The sequence below is a fragment of the Callithrix jacchus genome, chromosome 12, assembly GCF_049354715.1.
Source record: "Callithrix jacchus isolate 240 chromosome 12, calJac240_pri, whole genome shotgun sequence".
Classification (NCBI taxonomy): domain Eukaryota; kingdom Metazoa; phylum Chordata; class Mammalia; order Primates; family Cebidae; genus Callithrix; species Callithrix jacchus.
The window spans coordinates 123,771,823-123,799,408 of NC_133513.1; the positions used below are offsets into that span (position 1 = coordinate 123,771,823).

The 27,586-nt window shown below is 49.9% G+C and overlaps 1 long non-coding RNA gene across 1 annotated transcript; it reads left to right on the forward strand.

The window, feature by feature from the left end:
- Nucleotides 1–7,080: 7,080 nt before the first annotated feature.
- Nucleotides 7,081–25,452, forward strand: LOC118146441 (uncharacterized). The gene is made up of 3 exons (XR_004732281.3): nt 7,081–7,352; nt 22,967–23,143; nt 25,121–25,452. It is a non-coding gene; the product is annotated as an uncharacterized LOC118146441 (long non-coding RNA).
- Nucleotides 25,453–27,586: the final 2,134 nt, after the last annotated feature.

The following is a 27,586-nucleotide window of genomic DNA, read 5'->3' on the forward strand; positions in this document are numbered from 1 at the left end:
AAAAAAATCAGTGCCCATACCAAGATCAAGGAGTCTGTCGTTGCCCTTTGTTTTTAAAGAATTTTTATGATTTCAGATCCTGCATTCAGGTCTTTTGTCCAACGTTTTTTCTGGATTGCTTTGGCTAGTTAGACTCATTTGAGGTTTCACACAAATTTCAGATATTGTACTTTTCTATTTTTGTAAAAAAAATCATTGGAAATTTGATAAAGATTGTGTTGAATTTGTTTATTGGGAAATAAGAACATTTAAACAATCTTAATTCTTCTAATTCATGTTCTGTGGAAGGTATAAGCTGTTTCCTCTGGCCAATTGTAATTTTCCTCTTAAAAACATCTTCGGTTTTGAGTTTGACTATAACGTCTTTAGGCGTAGTTTCCTTTGCATGTATCTCTATGGTTCTTGCTTCACTGAGGTCTTGAATCTTTGTGTTATTGGCTTTCATCAGTTCTGTATAGTTCTCAGCCATTGTCTTTTCAAATATTGTTTCTGCCCCAATATTTCTCTCCTATCTTTTGAGGCTCTCATTACATCCACGTCAGGCCATTTAACATGTGGGAGAATCCTGTGTCTCCCATGCTCTGCTCTCACATGTGGCAGGATTCTGTGTCTCCCATGCTCTGCTCTCACATGTGGCAGGATTCCATGTCTCCTATGCTCTGCTCTCACATGTGGCAGGATTCCATCTCTCCCATGCTCTGCTCTCATGTGTGGCGGGATTCCACGTCTTCCATGCTCTGCTCTCACATGTGGCGGGATTCTGTGTCTCCCATGCTCTGCTCTCACATGTGAGAGGATTCCACGTCTCCCATGCTCTGCTCTCACATGTGGCAGGATTCCATGTCTCCCATGCTCTGCTCTCACATGTGAGAGGATTCCACGTCTCCCATGCTCTGCTCTCACGTGTGGCGGGATTCCACGTCTTCCATGCTCTGCTCTCACATGTGGCGGGATTCTGCATCTTCCATGCTCTGCTCTCACATGTGGCGGGATTCTGCATCTTCCATGCTCTGCTCTCACATGTGGCGGGATTCCGCGTCTCCCATGCTCTGCTCTCACATGTGGCGGGATTCTGTGTCTCCCATGCTCTGCTCTCACATGTGGCGGGATTCTGCATCTCCCATGCTCTGCTCTCACATGTGGCGGGATTCCGCGTCTCCCATGCTCTGCTCTCACATGTGAGAGGATTCCACGTCTCCCATGCTCTGTTCTCACATGTGGCAGGATTCCGCGTCTCCCATGCTCTTCTCTCACATGTGGCGGGATCCTGTGTCTCCCATGCTCTGCTCTCACATGTGGCGGGATCCTGTGTCTCCCATGCTCTGCTCTCACATGTGAGAGGATTCCGCATCTCCCATGCTCTGTTCTCACATGTGGCAGGATTCCACGTCTCCCATGCTCTGCTCTCACATGTGGCAGGATTCTGTGTCTCCCATGCTCTGCTCTCCTTTGATCTTTGTTTTGTTTAGTTTTCCCTCTCAGTTTCAATATCAAAATTTTTAGTTGACATTTCCATGAGTTCGTCAATTTTCTTCTCTGTACGATCTATCTTTAATGCATTCAGTGCATTTTAATTTCAAATACCTTATTTTCAGTTCTAGAATGTCTATTTTATTTGTGTCTTTTCATAGATTTTAACTTTCTCAGGCTTTTCACTCTTTTGTTGACTTTTTAAATTTTCCTTAACACATGAATCATAGTTATCTAGAGGCCTTTGCATGTAAACTCCAATATCTGGACACTGTGTATATGTTTTTCTTTTCTGAATTCTGGTTTTTATTTTCTGAATTGTTGGTTACTTTATTCTGCCTTTTCATAATTTTTGAGTGTATTCCAGGCATTGTAAACAAAATAACCATAGAGGCTGAAGCTGATGTTAATTTCCTCTGGGAAAAGTTATTTTCTTTTTTAAACAGGTTTTTTTTTTTTTTTTTTTTTTTTTTCCTGGCTTCAGGTTGAGTGACTCCTTGGTCAGGAACTGAGCTGGTTTCTGCTGCAGTAAGGCTGAGCCCATTCCACCTCTTTTCCTTGGGCATGGTCCTCCTGGGCTGTTGATCCGAGGCTGACAGGTGTCCATCACCTTGGCTCTGGGGCACTGCAGGGCCTTCCCTCCACCTTCTGAGGTTTGATCCTCTGTCCTTAGCAAGTGGAATCCTGGCTCTGTGCTTCAGGCAGTGCCTCTTTCTCTAGTGGAAATTTGTCTCTCAGTGCTCTGTAACTGCAGGCTATTTCAGTCTGCCTGGCAGAGGCTTCTGACCCTGGGCACCATCCCCCCTAGTGTGTTCCCAGAATGTAATAAATGCCCTGAAGATTTAAATTGACAGCAGTTGTTTTCCCTTTTCTAGATTCTGGTCATCTTGCTGGCTTGTGCGACTGTCAACAGCTCTGCTGGCATGTATTTTTCCCACTAGAGTCTTTCCATGGAGACCAAACCAGATCCTCAGCCTGCACCCCAACTGTGCCCATGCCCATCTGAAGAAGGCATCTGGCAGGCACCAGCCCTCTGGAGGACGAGGCCTGCTCTGGGGTAGTTGCTCATCTAGACAGTATGGCTACCATGAGTCTATGGTATTTTAAGAATAGGGGTTTTACAAATGCATTTATTTTTATTCCTGTTGTGACAGTGGGACCCCTGGCTGGTGGTAACGTGCTATATCCTACTTGGAATGAAAGCTCAGCATCTTGCTTTATAAGCTGTTTTTCCTATTAATATATCAGACACATTTTCCTCTTAACAAATTTGTGCGAGTAAGTTACATCCCTCCAACGTTATTTTAAAAACTGCGTGGATTTTAACGAATCTCCTCTGGTTGGATTTTTAGGTGACCTCCTAATCATATTTTAGCCAGTCTTACATCGTTAGGATAACTCCTTAGAGATGCAGTAACAGAATTAACACTTCGAGATGCTTTTCCATGATCGCTTCTCGGAGAGGGTCGGGCTAGCGGCACCATGCGTCTGGAGCCCTTTGCCTTGATTACCTGACAAGGCTTAGGTATTTTTCTTTATAACAAGTTTGCTTCCCTGTCTTGCGACGCCTGTAACTGTTGACGCCACTTATGACTGTGAGCAATGCCTACGGGGGTGAATGTTGTGAATGTACTCACTGCCGTTCCAGTCCTCCTGTTTCCAGGGAAATTGCTACGGGCACTGCAGCATGGAGCGGAAGGCGCACTTCCGTTTCCCGTGGGTGGCTGGCTGGTTCCATTGCCCCCAGGCAATGCTTGAGCTGACCTTAAGCATTCTGTCTTTCTTCTTTTTATTTTTTTAATTGCATTTCAGGTTTTGGGGTACATGTGCAGAACATGCAAGATAGTTGCATAGGTACACACGTGGCAGTGTGATTTGCTGCCTTCCTCCCCTTCACCCATATCTGGCATTTCTCCCCATGCTATCTCTCCCCAACTCCCCCCGCCCTGCTGTCCCTCCCCTATTCCCCCCAATAGACCCATACAATCTTTGATAAACCTGACAAAAACAAGCAATGGGGAAAGGATTCCCTGTTTAATAAATGGTGTTGGGAAAACTAGCTAGCCATGTGCAGAAAGCAGAAACTGGACCCCTTCCTGACACCTTACACTAAAATTAACTCCAGATGGATTAAAGACTTAAACATAAGACCTAACACCATAAAAACCCTAGAAGAAAATCTAGGCATTCTGTGTTTCTTATCCTTGCTCTCACCTCCCCACTTTCACTGACACATAAGACTTAGAGGGCACATCACTAAGAGACAGAGAGGGGAGAGAAAGGTCAAGGAGAGAGAGAAAAAAAGACTCTAAAGCAGTTTGTCTTCAAACCGAGGTGACTGTTTAACTCGCTTGGATACCTTGTTGCAGATAAAGAGTTCCTTGGTTTGTTCACCTGGCAAATGGGTGGGCAAAGGACTTAGAATCATGCGGACGCCTGGCACACAGGACATTATCAAGCAGCACTGGCGGTTGTCCTTGTCATCACCACCACCTCTGCTACGGAATCAGAATCTTCAGGGACGGGGCTAGGAATGGAGGTTTTGAATTTAGGCTTCAAGCAGTTCTCAATGTCACTGGTCCCTAATCAGTATTTGGTAATAACCACTGGCGTCGAAGGGGACCGAATCACCTCTTCCTCTGGTATTGGTTGACGTCCGTCTTTGGTTATCGGATAATCTGAAAGATGTGGTGTTTCTGGTACTGTGGCTTTGCTTCCTGAAGGAGCTCCCTGAAACATTTCCGTACTGTATTCTCCCCATTGCTGAAGGATGATGGGAATGGCCATTTGGAACAGTCCAGCATCATTTGGAAATGCTGCGAGTGACTTACCTGCTCTGGGACCTCATGTAAAGGGTGGCATCTTGAGTGTGGTTTTCCCTCGTCTGTATTTCAGGGCTTCTGTAGAAATCTCATAACAAATTTATTCCTAAAAACAATGGGCATGAAATAAAGTCCTCAGTGTTCAAGGTTAAGGAGGTATCAAGTGGATAGAAACGCTTGCAAGCAGAGAATGAGCTTTCCGTGGTTGTTTCCGTGTCCAGGAACTGGGGGGTTCAATGTCATGCTGTGGTTTCCTCTGTTTGTTTTGAGACAGAGTCTGGCTCTGTCGCCCAGGCTGGAGTGCAGTGGCGTGATCTTGGCTCACTGCAACCTCCGCCTCCCAGGTTCAAGCGACTCTCCTGCCTCAGCCTCCCGAGAAGCTGGGATTACAAGTGCCTGCCACCATGCTTGGGTAATTTTTGTACTTTTGGTAGACACAGGGTTTCACCATGTTGGCCAGGCTGGTCTTGATCTCCCGATCTCAAGTGATCCGCCTGCCTCAGCCTCCCAAAGTGCTGGGATTACAGGCGGGAGCCGCCGTGCCTGGCCTCCTTTGTTTATTGATACACCCTCTCCCTCTTCCACCCCTCACCTGCTTATGCTTGTAAATCCCAACTGAATGTGTGCCTTTGATCGTGAGCTATTCCAAATGTCTTATGAGATGGGTGGTGTAAGTAACAAATTCATTATAAATTCATGACCTCTAACTGCAGCTGGGCCAGGAAACTGCCGAATAGCATCGTGACAGCTCTCCGGCCCGTTTATTCTCCTCTCCTGCAATGTCTGTTTCAAATCTGTCCCGTTGTCCTAAAATCTCTGGGCTCTCCAGCTTCCACACTCACTCTGAGCTCGACTATCGCCCCGACTTTTGGCGGAAAAGAGAACTTGCCTTCTGGAATCTCTTCTTGTTCCTGCAAGCGTCAGCACCACGCACACCCTTCTTCCTTCTGTCCCAGCACAGGAGGAGCTGGCCCTGGGAGGCTGGTCCGGATTCATCCCACTGGCCTCGCTTCTCTCTTCCCTGCCCCACAGCTTGGCCTCTTTCTTCATGATATTCCATCAAAATGGAAGATGCTCCCTGGCTCCACTTCCACCCACTTTCTTTTTTTTTTTTTTTTTTTGAGACGGAGTTTCCCTCTTGTTACCCAGGCTGGAGTGCAATGGCGCGATCTCGGCTCACTGCAACCTCCACCTCCTGGGTTCAGGTAATTCTCCTGCCTCAGCCTCCTGAGTAGCTGGGATTACAGGCACGCGCCACCGTGCCCAGCTAATTTTTTTTTTTTTTTTGTATTTTTAGTAGGGGTTTCACCATGTTGACCAGGATGGTCTCGATCTCTTGACCTTGTGATCCGCCCACCTCAGCCTCCCAACCACCCACTTTCATGCTTCCTCGTCATTGCCAAGTTTCTTGGAAGGATTTCTGTGCTCCTTTCTTCACTTCTCCACTTCCACGAGCCCTCAGCCCAGTTCTATCTGCCCACTGCTCTGCCGGTGTCCCTGGTGATTGTCACGTCTCCGTTCCAGGGCTGTGTGAACCTTCGGCCTGAACAGAGGCTGCACAGCACAGTGACGAGGAAAGCACAGTGAGTCTAGACCTGGACCCCTTTGGCTCAAATTCTGGGGCTGGAAGGTGCAAGCCGGGTGATGTTGGGCCCGCCAGCCTCCACAGGCTTTGCTCTTTTCATCTGCTGCATGGCACTGTCTGCAAGCCGCCTCTCTGTATCTGTGGTGGTCATTGTCGCCAGTCCTCTGAGTGGCATTTGACCTTGCTTGCTTCTAGGCAAGGAAAAGGAAATCAGGTGAATGAGGCCACAGTGAGTGGATACTTGCTGTGAGGGGTGCTGCTACTCACTCACCTAAGTGATTCTCACCACCGCGGGGCTGCTGTGAGCAAAAATCGAGAAGGTACTGCAGGCAGCTGGTCTACTCACCGGTGCACGGTCGCCCCAAAAGGTCTGCTAAAACTGCTGTTCTCGCCTTTCCTGCTGTGGCAATTGTCACCAGGCCTCTGAGTGGCGGTTGACCTTGCTTTCTGCTGTGCCCTGGCTGATCTTCCCCTTTGACCTTGGCTGCAAGGGGGCTCTTGTGCTCTGCACACCCTCCGGAGCTCCGTGTCTGCACCTTCAGCTACTCCATGCATGGCCGTGTGCTTTCGTCAGTGCTCACCTGTTGCTGACCCACCACACACCCTGGAGGTGAGCAGCGCGCTCTGGAAGGCCGTGGCAGCATTGTCTGCCCTGCAGAGGGGCTGTGACTTGGCAGGAGCCTGAGCCTGGCTGCCCCATTAGAGGTTGGTCAGCACAACCACAGTGCAATGGCCCTGGGCTTTGCCAGCCCTTCCGGGACTTGCTGGTCCATCTGCTCCACTTCCCCTCGGATGGTAAGGTCTTCCAGAAGGGACACATGCCAGTGAATTCTGTGTGCAAGGGTGGCTCTAGAATCCTCCAGTCTTGGCTGCCTGGGGGCCAGGGGTGTTGGCATCCTCAGTGGCTGGGCCCTGTGCTCCTTCCACCCAGGGGCCGTTTCACCGTGGGACTGGGTGTGCTGCGTGGGGATTCATGTATCTGTGCAAAAGGTGCTGGGCCTTGGTCTCCGAAGGCAACTCGGCCCCTTCCAGGAGGAAGGGCAGGCAGCCCTGCTAGCTGGGGCAGCCCTGAAAGCTGCACTCACCTGAAATGACCTGCAGAATGTCCTGGTATTAGTGACCCACGCTGAGGCCTGTTTTCTTCCTGCGACTCTATGAGGTACCACGGTGGCCACTGTGAAGTCACTTCCTTACTGACATTCTGTAGCTAAAGGGGCCCCTTGGGGAGGGAGGTGCTTTGTGTCCGGAGCCCTGGGGCTGCTCTGCCTGCCTGGGAGGTGGGAGGTCCTCAGCCTTAGGGTGAGGCGGTGGCTTGGGAGCTGACCCTGCTCTGCGCCGGACACTTGCAGACCCTCTCCAACTGCAGGGCTGCGGCCACCCCTAGTGGATGCTGACTGACGGAGCTCGCCCGAACAATTGATGAGTCTGGCCTCTCCGCTCTCCGTTCTGGAGCCTGGGCCTTGCTCTTCTTTATGGTATGTTCAGGGAGCCCTGGGTTGGCTGAGAGTGGGGAAATCAGGTGGAGGAGGCCGCAAGTGGATACTTGCTGTGAAGGATGCAGCTGGTCACCCCCAGGCCATCTCAGGTGTTGGCTGAACTGTGGCGTGTGGTTCTAGGAGAGCTCAGACCTGCCTGCTTCTGGCCATGTTCTCTCCACCCCAATCCCTGGGCTCCATTCTGCTCCTGGGGCCTTCTGGATGCTGTGGGAGCCCAAGCATAGCCTGGGATTGTGGGGAGGTCCCAGTGGGAAGGGAAGATGGATAAACGCTGGGGCCACTGTGCTGCAGGTGGACAATTCTGGGGGGTTCTGGGGAGCTCTCCCTGCTGCTGGTGGCAGGGACCTTGAGTATGCCTTCCGGGCTTGTCCACCCTCCCTGTCTGCGCTTCCCTCTGCCCGCTCCTGCTTCCTAGGAGCAGCTCCCAAGGGACTGTCTGTGTCTCTGCTTTGGGGCGAGAGGTCCCAACTGAGATAAAGACCCACATGAATGCCTGAAATGGAAAGTGGCTGTTTCAGAAACTAGTGGAATTTGGGGGAATTTTCTGAAGGGCATGGGATTCAGAAGTAAGTGGGAATTCCTTAGTAGCTGGGGCATTCTTACACGTCGAGCAGGGTCCTGCCTGAGAGGGTTGCCCTCAGGGTTCTGCTGCTCAGTAGCATCTGAGAAAGGGGCTCTGGGCCATCCCCTCTGCTGGTCTATCCAGAGGGAAGACGCATGTGGTTTCCATCACTTTCTGGAGAGAAGCCCCTGGGCTGACTCCCTGTGGTGGGAGAACCCCAAAGCCTCTCCCACCTGCCAACAGGCCACCCAGATGGCCGCCTCCCTCTTGAGGTCCCTAGGGTCCCACCGCACAGACCTTGGATGAAAAATGGATGTGCGTCCCATGTATGAATAACACATCAGGGAAGGCAGCCCTTAGGAAGTCACTTTGTCTTCCCTCTGCTGTGGCCCCGTCGTGCGTGAGCCCTGCGCCAGCAGCCTGATGTCCGAGGGGGTCCTTGCAGGGTGAGAACAGCTGCGATTTTACAGGTGTCTGCGGTTTGTGGTGCTTTTTGTTTTCGCTCCTGCATAAAGCGCCGATGATGCAGCGCCGCGGGCTTCCGTGCCCACCTCCGTGTGCACGTCTCCACGGGGCTCCTGACTGCCAAGCTGATATTTTTGTGCAGTGCCAAGTGAACAAAGCAACGCTAAACTCTAAGACGTTCGCAAAAAATGCCACAGGTTCGCGAAGTTGTCGTTGCGTTAACATTTTTGTTGCCTGAGTGCGCCTAAGGAAAATAGAATGGTGGGGGGTGGTGAAGACAGTTCATACCGTGTTCAATAAAGCAGACCCGGCCCAGCCCCACTGCGCCTCTTTACCATGGCAGCTGCTCTGTCTTGACCTCCTGGGTTGGGCTTGTCCACCGAGCGCTGTCCTTTTGGAGCTTCCTGGAGAGCAAGATGAACGTGGAGCAGACAGGCTTTGGAGTGACTTTGTCCCTCTTACCTCTGGAAAGGCCGCTTGCACTAAATGCTGAATCAGCCAGCGTGGGCAAGAGACCATCCTGGAGGGCACATGCTTCTCCACCAGAATTGGATGGGTTTTGGAGACCCTCTTCCTGGGAATACACATCCTATATACACAGCATGCTGAGAATGAGTGCAGGGTGGGGGATCACACCCCCACGGAACCCCCTCATTCGTCTCAGCTGAAACAAATTCCCTTTCTGTGGGAGAGAAGCCTACTGGCTGGACTGTTTTGCAAAAGCAGGGCCAAACAATCCAGGCCTTGTATAATCCCACAGGTAATGGAAGTCAATGCAGATCGCAGGCCCCACTGGAAATATTGGCTGATGGGAGAGAGCAGGCAGATTCACTGCGGCTTCAAGAAACAGATTCCCGGAGTGTGGGATTAGTGTGTGCTTTCTGATTAAACTGCTTTTTAAAAACTTCCTCTGCAAATAAAATCAGGGCCATTCTATACCATCAAGAGCTGCAATTTAAAGAAAAAAGCAAGACAGCACCAGCCATCTCCTACTGTTCAAAGGAGACAGAGGCGCCTGACTGAGGTCATGAGGTAGCGTGCCCTTCCTTAGAGCAGCACCTGCACCATCAGAAGGAAGGCAGCATGGAGGATGGCCAAGGCTGGACCACTGCCGATGGCCAAGGGCCGAAAGGAATGGCGCTGACTCCGACAGGTGCTGGATAACCCTGGCAGAAGCCACAGACCTGGCCAGCCTTGTAAATGTGAACTGGTGCAGCCAGCTGCTGAGAATAGGACTGCTCTCACAGGCCAGTTGCTCCCTGTGTGATGTAAAAAGAGGTGTGCCCACGGAATACTATGCAGCCATCAAAAGGAGTGAGATAATGTCCTTCGTAGGGACATGGATGGAGCTGGAAGCTGTTATCCTCAGCAGAAACAGAAAACCAAACACAGCATGTTCTCACTCATAAGATGGGAGCTGAACTATGAGAACACGTGGACACAGGGAGGGAAACAACATACATGGGGCCTGTCGGCGGTGGGGTGGCGGGAGGGAGAGCATCAGGATACACAGCTAATGCATGCTGGGCTCAGTATCGAGGGGACGGGTTGACAGCTGCAGCAGACCACCATGGCACATGTTTACCTCTGTAACTAACCTGCATGGCCTGCACATGCATACCGAACTTAAAACAAAAAATAAAATAAAGACAAGACAAATAAGCAGGTAGGACAATGCAGAGGGCTTCATAAAAAAGAGGTGGGCAACTTGGGAAAAACAGAGATGTCTGTTTTTTTATAAAACAGCCTCAGTTTAGCACCTCTGTGGTCGGTACAAGTGAACTGAGTTCGTTTTTCTTTTAATAGTGATCATAGTCAAGAGCCTTGAAAATAATTTTCTTTTTGGAAAAGCTCCCTTGTGAGAGACAAATTAAGAATATTCCATAAAACTTCCAATCTTGTTTTTTCTTATTTTGGAAACAGCGTTTTCCTTTCTCCATTTTGAAATATGTTTTTGAAAGGTAAATACAAACATGTAGCTTGTCCAAGCAGAATGTTTGAATGCCATCTAATTACATGAGCCATGAACAGTGTATATTTTATTATTCCTAAGATCATGCTCAGTTCTCTAAGATACTGAATTGCAGTGGTCCTGAGAACATGTGAAAAGTGTTAGCCCACTTGCATATTTCCAGAATAATGTTATCTGCAAAAGTCATCCTGCCTGACTGGAGCCACATGAAGTGAAGAGGGCTGGCTGTGCCCCCAGCCTGTCCCACGTTTCCCGCACACCCAGGATTCTGGGGAAGGTGGACTGGGGAGGGGGTCTGCGGGTCACCGCCTCCCCTCCTTCCTTTGTTCTCACAACAATTTGGTTTGCAGTTTCTCATGATTTCTGTGGTTTTGGAGGGGAGAAGGGCTGACAAGCTCCTATTCCTTTTGTATAATTTAAAAAAATTAAAGATACTTGCGCTCATAAGTTGAAAACATTTTAAAATGTGGAGAAATATCATAAAATAAGGTATGAATTTTAATCTGAAAGAGGGAAGTTAAGGAAAAGGGCTGGATCCACAGATAAACGGATACATAAAATGTGATCTATTTGTACGATGGACTATTACGCAGCCCTAAAAAGGAAGGAAATTCCACCTTTTGCAACAACATGGCTGAACCAGGGCATGGTGTGAGGTGAAACAAGCCAGGCACGGGGCAGATACGACAGGACGCCACTAACGTGAGGGACCTCAGACAGTCACACTCAGAGAATCAGAGGGTGGAAATACCCAGAATTGGTATTTGATTGTCTTCTACCTACCAATTTACCCAGATAAATTTTATTTCTGTTATGCAAAATTAGGGATATGGGTTGATATATTTCATTCCATTCAATTATTTGGATGTTTTGCACAGTAATTTTCCGAGGCTGTAACGTTTGGGAGTTCCTATGTCAGTTTCTGTAAGAAAAATCAAACTCTACCTCTAACTTGGTTAGTGGTCAAGGTTATTAGATATAAACAAAATTAAAATTGAAAATATAATGAAAATAAATTGGGATATCTTTTGAAATCTGGCTCTTTAGAGCCCCAATACAATTGTGCCCATTATATGGTCCTACGAGGGTAATGTTACATTTTTTTGGTCAAGTTTTAGAAATGACAATAGATTCATGACCATTACCTTGCAGTATTTTTTGACAGTGTTTTTTTTTCCTTTCTTTTTTCTTTCTTTTTTTTTTTTTGGTGATGACAGACTGGTAAAATGTTTATATTTATCTGACAGCTGAAAGAAACTGGAGGGCACACCAACCTACATGAGGTAACAGACAAGCAACGATATTATGGCTCGTGAGGGTGGAGAGTTCGGGGCACCGTGTCTGTGGTTTTTCTCGGTCTTTCTTTACCGTGGCTTCAGAAGGTTTTCTGAATACCGTGTGTCCCCGGCGAGGATGGAATTTCATTTTCTTTCCGTTGAAGCTTGAGAGGTGATCGTGAGAGGTTTGTCTAGACTTCACACTTGGAAGTCCAGTCTGGGATGCTTGGCCCCCGGGTCAGACACAGACAGGAAAGTGAGCTCTTGCAGCTCTTGGCATCACAGTAGTTGAAGCCCTTCTTGATGTGGGGCTCTGTCACATGCACCCAAGGCAACAGACAAAGACCGGGAGTCTAATCAGAGGAGGAGTGAGCACACCCTCAGGTGTGCTCGGTAAACACAGACGTAAGTAGAAAATGTGAACGTGAGCCTGTAGCCTGTTAAAGAGGGAAGCTTGTTCTGCTCGGGCGTGAGCCAATCTACTACTGTGCCCTCCTGGTGCCCAGACATGGGCTTCCCATGCCATTCTCCACAAGAAGAAACCAGGGCTACTTTGAGAGTTACTGACCCCCACATTTGGAGGAAGAGAACCCAAGACGGGCCTGGAACACCTCTTCTGAGAAAACAAGGATGCATTCAAATATGGGGAGGTGGTGATGCTGGAGTCAGATTTGGGGGGACGTCACCAGGTAACGTGGCAATTTCAACTTCAGAACTAAAACTGTGACAGGACCCGGTGATTACAGCTGAATCTGTACGTATCTGTAGTTCCAAGATGATATTCAAAAGGAGAGAAAAATGTAATAATTCTAGAAAAAGAATAGAGAACCTTAATGGGAGCCATTGATCAGTTCCAAGTTACAGAAACTATACATCTATGACCCACAGTTTCCTGACAGATGCCCACTCACCAGGTCCCGGGGGATGCCAAGAAGGTCTTGGTACCAGTTCAGCTGCAAAGCTCGCCAGCTAAGAGAGGCTTAAGTGAGGCAAGGGACCCATGGGGAAGTGGGCATTCTGGGATGCCAGGAAGTTGCAGGTGCGATTTCAAGATGCCCCAGCCCCGATTCTGCCCCCTGGACTCAGAGGAGTGATGCTGGCCTGACGGGCCTTGAGAACCGTGACGTTGTTTGAGAGCTGCAGGAATTTCCACGAAGGGCAAGCTGATTTGCATACTCCCTTCATCGCTAACGTGCACACCTCCCAGCGTCAGGGAAGCAGTACAAGAAGAGTCAGTTTCTTCGGTCTGTTGAGACCCTAATTTGCTAATTTGTGGTGGTATCAACAGCAGCTGTGTTCCCTCCCCCAGCTCCCATTAGGGATTTCAGAAACTAGGAAAGCTTGTGCATCTGTTTGTGCGCTGGGTGGCTCAGTCACATGAGCATTTCTGTGTCAGGAGCCCCATCTAACTTGAATGCCCATGCACGTGTGTGTGTGTGTGTGTGTGTGTGGTCCACTCTCACCAATGTGAAACTCCCCTCCTACATCACAACATGTAGCTACCTTCGAGTGTGGACGCTGTCAGAGTGGACACAGGTGGGAGGCTCCAATGATGGGCCAGGAGGGGTGATGGAAATGCACGCTGCAGTGGTGGGGGTGAGGTGGGGTGGGCAGATATTTCTAGAGTAGCCTCAAGGACACGGGGAGGGTTGGGGTTGGGTGGGGTGACTGTGGGTCCTGGCTGGGATGGCTGATGAGAGTGTTGTGCAGAGTTGGGGGAATGAGGTGGGTCACCTTTAACCAAGTGAAGTTTCAGGCACCTGTTGGGCATCCTGTACGTGGTTAGAAATACGGGTCTGGAATTGTGGGAAAGGTCAGGATTAAAGGTGGCAAGGTTAAAGTTCAGGATCCTTTGGAGGCGATGGTGTGGCAATGGCTCAAACCTGAAGGCAGGTGAGGTAACCTGGAGCACCTGACAGAAGGGGCCAAGGTCGGATCTCTGCAATCCCAAAAGCCTAGGACAAGGACACTCAGAGAGACCAGCTCATGTGCCCAAGTTGACCTGGGGTCGGCGTCTATAGACGGTGCCAGGGCTGGACTCCCCTGTGCTGTGCAGTGCCCTGGCTGAATAGCTCCACACTCAGGGCCCTAGAGATGGGAGGGACGGTGGAAGTCACCTGGTCAGAGCCCTCACTCTGGTAGCTATCAGCTGAGTAACAGCAGACAGGGAACTTCATCCCTTTAAGCCTCAGTTTCCCTAACTGTGTCATGAAGGTAATGCCAGCGCCCTCCTCCCAGAGCACTGAGCAGTCAGGAGCCTGTGCATGGGAAGTGCTGAGCACAGTGCCTGCCACACAGTAAGTACCTGAAAGTAGGAGTTTGCCAGGTTCCAGCCCCAGCTGAGGGCCGAGGGGAGTGGGTGGACAGGGTGAGGGAGCTGGAAGGACACTCGAGAGACCGCAGGTAAATGAGACGTGGCTTCATTCAGGAGCCCTCCTGCCAGCAGCTCCCTCACTAGCGGCTCCCGTCAGCAGCTCTCTGACACTGTCTGCCTTTGTCTCTTCTGTCTGCTTCTGCTCTGGGGCTCCTCTCCGCAGCCGGCTCCCACACACAGCTGCTCGGCCAGCTCTCCCTTGTCCTCAGGGTCAGCAGCTCAGCTCTTTCTCTCTCTGGGCATGAGCGGGAGCCATGTGGAGCCCTGCCATGTCTTGGCTCCGCTCTGTCTATCTGCAAGACAGACAGCTCTGGTTCTCGCTCTCTTTCTCTGGGCACCAGCAACAAGAACCATGTCGATTCACACCCAAGAACCGAGCGGAGCCCATGAGCATCTGTATGGCAGAAGCAGGGCAGTTACACTTTTCACAGACAATGGTGGCCTACAGCCAGGTGATGGCCTTCCCGTGTTGTGGCTCCATGGTTTGGATAACAAGTGGAGTTTCGTACCCGTGCTCGAAACTCGCTGAGTACACAGGATGTGTACCTCGGCCCCCACCCGTTTGGCCACAGCGCAGCGTGTTCCTTACGGTGCTGTTCTTATTCATTAGTGTGCCTTCTGTCTACTTCCTGGAACATTCATGACTGATGGATTTGGCTTAAGTAATTCCTCTCCTGGGCTTCTGAGATCCTCAATGGGGCAGTCATGTGAGCCAAGCTCATGCTAAGCCACTCTTGCTGCCTGCCTGCATCTTCCTAGGGACCCCCCTGGAGGCCGGGCTGCCCTGGCAGGTGCCTCTCCCTGTGCTGGCGTCCACCCTCCCTCTGTGCTGTGTGGAGGGGTGGGGCCTTTCCTCTGATGGAGTGGGTAGATAGAAGCGAGGAAAGAATTTTCATTTATTTTGAAGAAAACGTCCCATCATCTGCTCTTCATCTGTGTTGATGAATCCACGCCATGTGGGCCTGGGTTGGCAGACACCACAGAGGCCCCTGGAGCTGCCTGCCCGGCCGCTGCAGCCCATCTTTCTGGTTACAAAGTTCTCAGGTAAAGACGCCTGGAGTCTCCTGTTGAGCTCTAAGCAGTGTGGTCGAGTTCTCTTTGGGGGCACATGATGACACCATAATGAAATGATAATGTGAGAAGAACCCTGATCTTGGCTGTAGGACAAGGCCAGAGAGCAAAGATTTCCCACACGTGTTCATGAGAAATACAGCCTGGCATTCTGTGTGCATCGAAATGATCAGTATTCAGGATCCTTTGTCACTTCAGACTACTTGGCAATTTCTTCCTCCAAATCTGAGTATGATCCCCTTACATTGAAGTCCTGATCTCTGTGTCTTAGAATGAAGACACACTGTTCCTTTCTTTTGCCTCTCTATTCTGAAAGCCATTCTCATTTCCAAGACAGTGAGGGATGAGGATGCAAGTGGGTTTGTTTACTGACTTCTAGGGTTCAATTCTTCCTGCTGGCACCAGGAGGTGTGTCCACACTGAGAGCACCTGCGTCCCTGCGTCGGTACTCTCTGTCACACCTAACTCCAATCCATGGAGGCCGTAATTCCGGAGGACACAGTGGGGTGAGTCAGACCTGAGGGGTGTCACTCTGAACCATGTCCTGGGGGTTTTCTGTGGAGTAGGGAAGCGGAGTGCTCTGGGCTCCAGACCCGAGTGGGTTTGCGGTCTGTGTCTACGGCACGGCCACACCTCCCAAATGTCTGGCTTCTATTTTATGATTTGAATAGTACACTGTTACATCAAGGAGTCCATCATCTTGGCTATATGCACGTATCTTAACTACAAAACTGTGAGTTCAAATATGTAGTTTTCCATTTCCATTGTGATCCAGATAGACTCCAGCAGGTTTAAGAATCCTCTGTTGACATTTCTCTCCAAACCTGAAAGCGTTGCCTTAGCTCCTGCTTGGCTCACAGAAACGCAAATGAACACCTAGTTTCTTCCCTTATATTACGGGAGCAGACACACAGCAGGTGTCAGAGGAGGCTGGGGACAGATGGGGGGGAGGGACTCCCACTCTTCTTCTTGCCTATGGAGGCCTCTCTGGAAATCGGGGTCCCCTGGTGTTGGCTTTTCTTCCATGAATGTGCTCCTTGACATTAGGTAAAATGAAGGTCGTTGTAGGTTAGGGAACAGGGGCTCTCAGCAAAGTAGTTTAATTTTCAACAGATAGGTCCAGCCAATGACAGACACCTAAGTCCAAGCTAGTAGAAGGAGAAGATAACTAACTTTGGACCAAATAAGCTTTCTTTAGATCAGGTGGTTCTTTGCTTTTCTTTTCTATTCAGTATTTTTTTTTTTTTTTCAGACAGGGTCTCTCTCTGTTGCCCAGCCTGGAGTATAGTGGCATGATCTCAGCTCACCATAGTCTTCACCTCTGGGTTACAATGATTCTTGAGCCTCAGCCTCCTGAGTAGCTGGGATTACAGGTGTGCACCACCGCACCTGGCTAAGTTTTGTGTTTACAATAGAGACAGGGTTTCACCATGTTGGCCAGGCTGGTCTCGAACTCCTGAGCTCAAGTGGTCTGTCTGCCTCAGCCTCCCAAAGTGCTGGGATTATAGGTGTGAGCCACTGCACACAGCCTCTATTCAGGTTTTTAAAAATGCCTTTTCCCTGTAGCTATTTTTGGTTATTGATACCTTAGAAATCATGTTGACATACCAGCTGTACCAGGGCATGGGCCATAGCCTGCATGCTGGGCTCTGTAGATATTAATACATCCTGGGGCCTGGGTCAAGGCTGCCATAGGGGCCTAACGGTGCCCAGACTGCCAGTCCCTCCCTGCCACCACCTACACTGAAACAATCAATTCAGTCTAACTGCCTCTCCACCGTCAAAATCAAGAAACTGAAACAAGCAAGCAAAAAAGAAACCCCTGATTGTTCAGCTAAATATTCAGTTTAACTCAGTTAAAAAAGAAAAACAAAAGCAACTCCAAAACCGAGCTGCTGCTTTGGGTGGAAACATCCCGTGTGTTTCCGTCGCACCCACCCATGTGTCACAGCGAGACGCCTCCCGCAGACCTGCCCCCGCCCTCCTGCGTCAGCAGCTCTGCGACCTCAGACTTGGCATTTTTGGATGTGATGCCATCCTATGTCGACGTTTTGGACCCAAGGTCTTAGCGTGGTGTGAAGTAATTGACCGGAAACTACTTTTTGGTTTAACAGGAATTGCTGCGTTGTGGCTTATTAATGGGCACTATGTATTGGATTTAAGAAAATGCACCAGCACTGTTTACAGGTGCAGTTCTCCTCAGCGTCTGAGTGGAAACGTCAGGCAGGGTTGTTTGCAGTGTCGTTTCGGCACCATACATCCCTGCATTTGGAGCGGGCTCCTTCCAATTTCAATCCCGTTCATCCTATTAAACACCGAACCTTGTGTCCTTGGTCACATTTGCCTTGAGGAGATCCTGGGGCTGCAGTCTGAGCTGGCGGCTGGATGGGGGCACCACTTAGGAAGCCATTGACTACTGGGAGCCAGAAGGTGAGGGCTTGAAACACAGTGGTACACACAGGGGTGGAGAGGAAGGGGAGCTTTAGGGAGAGGTGATTAATAGGATTTGGTAGCTGTTTGGATGTGGAGGTTGGTGAGAGACAAGAAAAGAACTACCTGCAGGATTTGGGCTTGGGGGAGTGACGGGGCAGTGGTAATAGGAACCCAGGAAGAGGAGCCAGTGGGGAGAAAGGTGACGAGTGCAGGGGACGGACCTGCAGGCTGTGTTCAAGGGAAGCACAGCCGGCTGGACTCCCAGCTGTGGGTCTTGAGATCACGAGACTGTACACTGGGAAGAACGCTGACCTCCCTCGCCGCTGATTTTCTGTCTTCAAACTCTGTAATTTGTGTGCTTCTCTTTATTACTTTATATTGTGTCCTTCCTTGCACTTGTTCCTTTTCCATTTTCTAGTGATGGAAGATAAGAGGGTGGATTGAGACTCTTTCCTTTCTATGTGACCTTATTGCTAAAGCGCTGCCCTGGCTTCATCCTGCACATTTGACAGCATTGTGCTCTTATTTCCATTCGATTAAAGCTATTTTCCTTGCGACCTCCTCTTTGGCCCGGGCATTTTGTAGAAGCGTGTTATTTCATTTAGCATTTTGAGGCATTTTCCAGAGAACTCTGCTCTTGATTTCTGATTTAACTTAATTTGGGTTACAGAACGTACTTTGTATGACTGTTTTCCCTTTATGTTTGTCGAGGTTTTAAAGTCCAGAATATGGACTATCTTATGAATATTTAATCTAATCTGGAAACGAATGTGATTCCACTGTCATCAGATGTCATGTCCTATGAGTGCCAGTTAGATCAAGTTGGCTGATGCTGTTATTCAGATACTCCACATCCCTGCTGGTTTTCTGTCCACTTGTTTTCTCAATTACCCAAAGAGAACCAGTGACGTTTGCAACTCTCTTTGTAGATCTGTGTATTTTTGCCTTTCAGTCCTCTTGGATCTTGCTTCATGTACATTGAAGCTCTGTTGCTAGGTGCACGGGCAGGATCGTTGCATCTTCTTGGGGAATCGATCTTATTCTCACGTATAGTTCCACTTTATCTCTTGTAACCGTCCCCATTCCGTAGTCAGCTTTGTTTGGCACTAATATAAGCGTGTCAAGTCGCCTTCTTTTTATTCGTGTTTATACAATGTCTGTTTCCCCATCCTTTTGCATTTAACATGTGCATGTACCATATAGTTTCATACATATATGTATGCTTGTCTACTTTCAAAGTGAGTTTCTTGTAGATTGCATATATTTCGATCATACTTCTTTACTGTCTGACCATCTCTGTCTTTTGTTTTTTAGGCCATTTCTATTTAACGTAATTGTTGATAATGCTGATTTAAAACTACCTTATTGCTAGTAGTTTCTTTTCCTCCTCTGGTATCTTTATTTGCCATTTCCTTAAATAATTTACCTCCCTTTCCTCACAAACTCTCCAAATTCCAACCTGCTGTGTGTGTGTTTTCTTTCTGAAAAAGTTAGACATAAATCCAGAATATCTGTGCTCTGTTATCAATATATTCCATGTGCGTAAGTCTTGTCTCCTATTAGATGGTGGGTCCTTGACACTGGAGGCCATGCCTTGGTGCCCCTCACAGCACCTAGAAGAGTAGAGGTCTACAGATGGAGCTGCCTGTCCCACTAGGGTGACCCAGTCATCTGGTCCCTTCATCCTGGAAGATGCTGGATGACATTGGAGGGGCACCCCTTGGTGCATCACATGTTCTGATGAGCCCTTTTCAGTTTTCTCCACTTCTCAGCCCTGTCCCTTCCCTCTCATGTGCTGTGGTGTGGGAGCTGCACAGAGCTCCATTCGTGGTCCACCTCTACTGGACACCCTCTCATCCACTGATCCCGGTGATTTACACCCACACCAGGTGCAGTTCCAACAGAGCTATGTCTCCTGGGCTATTGGCTGATGTACCTCAAATGCCACATTTCTCATATTGACCTTTCTCTTTGACTTTTTGTCTTGAATGAGGAATCATATTCATGTAAGACCCAACCTCAGAGTCATCTTCGAATTCTCTGTCTCACCCAGTCCTCTTCTCATCCAATCAGTCACCAAGTCCTACTCTTTTTCCCAATTTTGTCTTTGCTGTCTGCTCCCCCACCATGAATGCTGCTGTCTGGGATTAGAACAGTGGCTTGTGTCTGACTTTTCTAGACCTATGGGCCCCTTTTCTCGTCCCTGCTGGTCTCCTGCCTTAAACCACTGCCATCTCCATTCCCTCTGGACCTGCGTGCATTCTTCTCATCCTTCCCCTGACTTAGGTTAGACAATAACTGCGCTGCCGTGCCTTTCCCACCCTGCTGTCCCCCTCTGTGCTTACACCGCCTGTCTCACATGGTGCTGGCCTGACTCTTCCTTAGGGTGGAGGCTCTTTGTGGGCACGGTCCATGTCACATCTCTCTTGGTATCCCCAATGCCTGATGCATAGTTGCTGCTCAGCAAATGCTTACATTGAGCAAATCTGTTGTTCTAAACATTTCGGCTTCCCTCGATAATGGGAATCTTCCTACAAATGGCAGAATGACACATTTGCATTTCTGTTTCTGCTCCGGGTTGCTCTGAGGATTCAGGAGGTTTGCCCTTTTGATATGGCTTTCTTTCAACTCACGAGAGACACTTGCAGCTGTTGGGAGCTCCATTAGAGCACAGAGCTACATGTTATTCATACCCTAATCTCAAAGTGGAAAAGCAATGCAACCAAATAATGGGAAAGAAAAGAGGGCGAGGGTTTGGACGTCACAGGGCTGCAGCAGAGTTTGACTCCATGGAGTTGTTTTGAAGCTGTTTCACCACAAATTTCACCCCTGGAAATGTGTCTCAACACCAAAGACAAGGTTTGTTTTGCCTTGTTTAATACTTAACTTCCAGTGGACTGACTTATACAGCGGAGTCCCCCAGCCACTGACTGGGGGAGAGAAATAGCCTTGTCACATCACATTAACAGCAACTGAGCGGGCCACCTGGCGGCCACTCGGCCCCACCACTGTGCTGATCCCTGTGCAGGAAATCATCGCTGACTCCCCAAAGTGCTCTTGATTTCTCGATTTGGCCATCTGTCAGGTTTCCATTGCCTGCACCCCCGGGCCCCGGTCTCTGAGGACAAGCAGAGCCTTTATGGAAATAGACTATTCATCCATCTCTGGGAAGCATGAGTAGCCGCATTGCAAAATGAAAATGTGAGATGAGGCTCCTCCTTGCAGACGCTCTTGCCCTAGGTGCTCTCAGCTTCCTTGGGTTTGGCTCATTGGGGAGAAGTGCCGTGAGACCTGGCTGCCGTGCTGATTAAGACATGGAGGGTTGGGGTGACAGCCTTGGATCTGTTTGAATATTTGGATACCCGCTTCTGTGGAAAACATTAATAATTTTATACTAGATGTGAATTTCCGACCTGTTTTTAACTGAATGTGTAAAAAGAAACATACTTGTGTCTGGCTCTGCAGAAGGCATTTTACGTGATCTTAACGGTCCTTTCTGCATGAAAGGCCTATTAACAGGTAGCTGTTTGTGTTCTGGATTTTTCTAGGTTTAAGCGTGTGTGTTCATGTGTGTTTATGTGTGTGTTTGTATGTACATGCATGTGTGTGCATGTGTGTGTTTGTGTGCATGTGTGCAATGTGTGGGCTGGGAAGATCCAGTGGCCCGTTGAGCAAAAGACTGACCACCTTCTGGTTTGGTGCTCTCTGGGTGCTAAAGGGATCTCTGGGTGTAGAGTAACCTTTCCTGATCTGCAGTGACCCCATGACCCCCGGGAGTCCAGTGTGAATTTGCTCCCACAGTCCATGGACTCCTGTGGCTTGGTTTGTGCTGCATAGGAAAATGCTGGTAAGTGAAGGGACGTCGGGTTCAGCTGCTGTAGAATCATGAGGTTAACGTATCTGTATCTGTAAACTCTCAGAGTGAAGGTGGGATTGGTGTTTCTCTTGGAAACAGAAATTGTGAGGGGGTCCATCCCCTGTCCATAGGCGAGCAGTGGTGGCTGTGTCAGCCTGAGTGCCACTCACAGATTCTCTAGAGAAGTCATCTGTCAGCCAGTTTTGCAGCCAGAGGCAGCGAGTCTCTCTCTGAGCACTTGGTGTCGGCTGGAGAACCGGGGACACACGGCAGTTGTGGAGGGCTGGGTCTGGGGGCAGGACCAGAGCTTTCTCTGGCTGTTTCCAAGCATGAAGCAGCTTCCCCAAGGAGATGGTGACCTGAATGGGGAGAATCAGGCTGGATCAAATGACTCTTTAGAAGTCACCACCATAAAAGCAGGAGGGACGAGAGCTGGGAATGCAGAGCCACGTGGGGATCAGCGTGAGGGGCGCAGGCGGAAACAGAGCTTGAAGCTGTCCCTTTCTGCCAGCCACCCCATCTGGGTTAACAACAGCCTGGATCAGCGCATGACAGGGGCAGAAGCAGGTCCTCAGCAGGTATTTGCTGAATAAAATGAATGAGGGAGGTGGCACCCACCAGGTGACAGGTAACGTGCCCATCTGCTCAGCCTCAAGGCCTCGGCTGGCACTCCTGGGGGTATAGCCCACATCCATTCAAATGGCCCCATGGATCATTCTTTTTATTTCCTTTGTACTGTCAGCACAGCAAAATCGTTGTTGAGAACGTCTTATGCTATATAAAAATACAAAGCCCTACAAATGTGTGAAATCTGGAATGAATTCAAACTCTTCAAAGAACTGCTTCAGCTCCATCGTCAACCAGCAACTGTGGTGTGTCTGCGCCTCCGCACTGCCCTGCAACCCCCGCCCCCCTTGCCAGCTTGTGGTTCCCGGCGTTATTTTCCAATAACTGCAACCAGGACCCCTTGCAGGGCAACTGCTGTCTTTCAGCTCGAAGCAGGAAGACATGAGGGTGGCTTGGAACATCCCTCTCTCCAACACACTCTTCCTGTTGCCAGAAAGAAGCGATCCTGTCTTGATGGGCAGGGACAGAGTGGAAGGGATGAAGCAGCCAGCTGGCAGGGCACCCCCCGCCGATGGGAGGACGGGAGGATGAGAATGCTGAAGGCTGGGGCAGAGAGGAGCCTGAAAATGCCATGAGCTCACCATGAAGCGCATGAGAAAGAGTTTAACATGGACGGTGTACAAACGCAGTTCTCCCAGCAGACAGGAGCGCACAGAGTGGGGCGTGCTTCAGAAGCGGTGGATTCTTGGGGCGTTCAGTCCCTTCTCAGTTATGTTCCTGTCCCTGACATGTGGAGATGAAGTTGTTTTCATGCAAACAGGAAAGAAGCATTGTAGGAAAATGGGAGAGTCCAGCAATCCTGGGCCAGGTAGGAACCGTCTGAGGACAAAAGGGATCCATCCAGAGTGGAGGCCACATGTCATTCCCCAGGGGGACGTGGCAGGGCATGTCCAGAGCTGCTCACCCCCAGTGGCCACGCAGAGAAACCACATAGAACAGGTTTTATGGTGTTCTAGGATGGCAACTTAGCCCAGCGGACTGGGGAACAGAGCCACCCACCCAGAGCCAATGCCTTCCTTCTCACCGGAGGCCTCCACACTTCCCTGACTGATCCAGAGTGCCTGCCTCTTACATCAGGATCTGGAGCACATGTGTGTGCAAATGCACACACACAACACATGCTAGGAGAGCAGGTAAGTGGAACCTGTGATGGGTAATAGCTACACAGAGCACACACATACCCTTTATCTACCCGTCTGAGAAGACAAAGCCCATGGCATCCTGGCCCTCTTTGTGAATGTGGCCACCACGCACAGCGGGCCCCTCACTGCCTGAGTAGCTGGCGAGTGGCCAGCAGGAAAGGGATGACGAACGTGCCATCTTGTCTCGGTGCCACCTCCAGTCCCAGAACCAGCCTGCTCGGGACCCGTAGAATCAGGGTCGTGGGTATTACTTGGGGGTTCAGGCTTGGGACTTGTTAGTGAATATTCTTTGTGGGGGCACCAGATGGGCCAGGGCGTGCCAGGGAGCAAGTTTTCCTTTTGAGAAGAGAAGTCTTCGAGGCAAACTCAGTTACCTTGGAAGAGGGGCAGCTTCTCAGCAGCCCATGCTGACAAGAGAGAACAGGAAGACTCTGTCTCATCTTGAAGAGCGTGCAGACTCTGGTACGAGATGTCAGACATAAGCTTCTGTTTAAATACGAGGTACTGTCTCCCTCTCGTCATCATTTGAGTGCTTACTCGGTGTGGGCTCTGTGCTAGACTCACATTCTCTGTCTCAGGGGCCCCTCTGCATGGAGGCTTGTCCTCATCCTGTGGCAGAGGCCGCCCAGGTCACCTAGCTGAAGACCCAACTCCTAATTAGTGGTGGGGTCTGGATTCCAACCAAATGTCTAACTGCAAACACATTATGGTCTCATAATGGCTTCTGAATTGAATCTCCCGACATTTCTTAGGCAGCACGGAGTGGGTGGGGAAACACGTTTCATTCATGGGAATAAGAGCTTGATTGTTTTGTGCTACTTAATCTTTATAAATACTTTCCAATTTAAGATGTAACTTTTGGTAAAATAATACATGGCCCCAGGCAGTGAAGGCTCAATTGGCCTTTCTCTCCTAAATTATGGTAAATACAACGGTTATTTCAAAACATATCAGCACTTGCCACCAGAGTCAGCAAACATGTCATCTTAATTCATTATGATCCGCCCCTGTATCTGGACCTGACTGACTCATAAGTGATCAATGTTTGGTTTCTGACATGCATAAGCATAGAATACTCCAAGTGCGGCACTGAAATGAGCACTTAACGGGGAAATAGTCATTAGGTTTTATCATTATCACTTAGCGGTTGGTGCCTTCGTGGTTGAGGAAAATGTGATGAAGCCTTGGTTATTGTTCTTGGGGAGGAGGGAGCCACCGATGACCCCAGACCTCATTAGAGCCTTTTCTTTCAAGCTCCTCCATGCAGTTTTTACTCAGGTACGAGGAGTAATCTGTGTGGTCAGTTTTGCGTCTCGCCTTTTTCTCCAGCTTTCTTCCTTCTGTCTATGCTAGAAGTAATGAAATGGACGGGGAAGAAAAGGAAAGAAAGAATGGTAGAGCTTGGAAAATTCAGCTGCAAATTCTAAATTCTGTTGTCATGAATAGGTTTTTTTGGAAAGGCAATCCTTTTCTCCCCAGGCTCCTCCAGCCCATGGGGGAGATATGCTTCCATGGTAATGCCATAAGAATGCATTTCCAGGCCTGGTGTGGTGGCTCATGCCTGTAATCCCAGTACTTTGGGAGGCCGAGCTGGGAGGATCACCTGAGGTCAGGAGTTCGAGACCAGCCTGGCCAACTTGGTAAAACCCCATCTCTAGTAAAAATACAAAAATGAGCTCAGCGTGGTAGTGGGTGCCTGTAATCCCAGCTACTTGGGAGGCTGGGGCAGGAGAATCGATTGAACCTGTGGAGGTTGCAGTGAGCTGAGATTGTGCCACTGCACTCCAGCCTGGGTGATAGAGTAAGACTCCGTCTCAACAAAAAAAAAGAATGCATTTCCACAAAACATGCCCACCCCCAGCCAGTGTAGAACCCACCCAGGACTGTGTTCCCCTCAGTTGAAGACTTGGCCTCCCCCAAGTCCCCTGCTGGGAGGACCACAGAGTTCATCTCCTGCCTTCATCACAGGGCTTCCTCATCTGGGAACCGACACAGAGAAACATGGCGGTGACTGAAGCTCCCACCTGGTGAGGTGGATGTTGGAGGTAACCTCCACCTTCTCTTCTCCTTTGAGGTCTTTGTATCGAGAAACTGGATATTATGCTGTGCTGGGACGTGACGCTCAGCCCCACACTTTCGTAGGGATGACGTGGGACGTTCCCCACACTCGATAGGTCCCTGGTGTCCCACTGATACCCCCATTCACTATGGATTAAAATGAGACAGCAAGTCCCTTTAGCCCTGATAGAAGCTCTGACTAGGTTTCTATTTTTTGTGATAATAAACCTGTTTCCAAGGTTGTAGAAATGTGTCAACATTGTTATCCATTATTCCACTTAATTATTTTCTGACCTGCTTCTGGTGGGGGTTGGTGTGTCCGTACTCTCGTGTGCCTCGAAGGGAGGAGCCTGAGGGATGCGTTGTGGGTGTTCCCACGGTAGCCTCAGTCCAGACGCAGGCTCTGCCGATGCCCGGCACCCCAGGCCGACCCTGGGGAAACGTCCCCCATCCCGGGCTGTGTGGCAGCATCCCTGCGTCAGCTGTGCAGCGGGGCGGGGCAGGCCTGGACCTGGCTGTGCTGACCTCATGCTGGGTTAGCCAATTGGATCTCCAGATCTTAAAGAGAAAAAAGAATTGATTGGAAGTAACACAGTCAAGCTCTGAGCAAATGTGCGCGTGTATTTAACAACGGTTACCGGCAAACGGAATCCAGCCTGGAGCCTGTGGGAGGCCGGCCTTTCCACCCTTGGGACTGGACGGACGTCCCCGCTGGCCTTGGCTACTCTCTTGCCACTCCCTTGCTGCTTCCCCGGGTCTTCCCGGCCCCCAAATCTCCTTCTTGATGCTCCTGAGCCGTCTGGCCTCAGTCTCTCATGTTTTCTCTTTGGGGCCAGCTGAAGGCTGTGTTATTAGGGTGCCAGGACTTGCTCCATCTGAGTCTGGTTGGACGGCTTCGAAAAGTCCCATGGACTGAGTGGCTTATGAGCCACCAACGTCACCATCTTGCTGTTCTGGAGGCTGGAGGCTGGAGGCCTGAGCTCAGGGTGCCCGCAGGGTGGGCCTCTCCAGGCTGCAGAGGGCCGTCTTCTCCTGGGTCCTCCCTTGGAGAAAAGAGGGCAAGAGAGCCCTCTGGTGCCTTTTATAAGGCGCTGATTCTCTCCACGAGGGTTCCACTCTCATGACTCAGTCTCCCCACCCCCACCTTCTAATGCCGTCACCTTGGTTGTTGGGTTTCAACCTATGAATTTTGGGGAGAGGAGCACACGGCCTGTGTCGCACGTACGGGCACCGTGCTCCCCTTTGTGGCTTAGCTCAGGCTGTTCTTGCCTCTGCCATTTGCTCACTGCAACGACAGTAAGCCAGCCTGCCCTGACTGCTGAGCAGGAGGCCTTGTCTCCGTGGGGAGGGAGCCACCGTCCCTCCTCTCAGGTAGAGGGCCACGGTCAGCTGCTGGGAGGGAGGCGCCCTGACTGGCACCCTATGGAAAGCTGATTTTGCCTGGAAACCCAAACAGACTATGCTCTAGAGCAGAATCAAAGGAGGTGCCCACTCTGGGGTGCCCCAGGGCACAGCAGGCGCAAGGCAGCCGAAGCTCCTGTCACAGCTCTCCACCTTTAAACCCAAGAAAAAAGTGTGGCCAGGCTGCTGGGGAAGACGGCCATTGCCTGCACAGAGCCAGGCCCGACTTAGGGGCAGGGACTGCATCAGGGCCTCCGATCACCCCACGTGCAGACATTCACTGGGACTCACGGTGAGGGGGGATGACGGCAGCACACAGCCCACAGTCCTCACAGCGCGTCAGGAGGGACACAGGCGGGGCCTGGAGGAGTCTACATGCCGGCTTCCTTCTCCTCTCTTCCCCCCATGGGAGCCCTACAAAGCTCCCTCCTCCACGGCACACAAATGGGAGGAGGTTTCTACCTGAGTTTTTTTACTAGGGGCTGGTCAGGTGGGTGCCCTCTTCCCATTAGGCACTTGAATTCCAGAATACCCCACTTCCAGGAGGAAAGCTGATGCCCAGCACCAACCTCATTGGACATGCGGTTGTGGCAGAGAGAGTGGTGGGAACCCGCCCCAAACCCAAGCGCCCAGATGCAGCTGAAAGCCGACCTTGTAAACATACCTCTCTCCAGAGAGCAGTCAGCGGCTATGCAACCCCCTCTGAGACATTCTCTGTTTTTCAGAGAACTTCATTTACTTGGAAAACAGCTTTTTAAAAAGAAAAGAACAGCGTCATCAGCATCCTTATTTTTCTAACAATGCTTTTCTAAAGTGCCCTCCAATATCTTTCTTGATTTCTAATCCAAAAACATGACGAGCTGGAAATACTGAACATTTGCACTAGTGTGTGTGAAATTCCAGTGGGTAAGGCTTGCGTGGCTCCTAAAAATTTTATTCAGAAACCCCGATAAAATCACAGAGCATTAAGAGTCA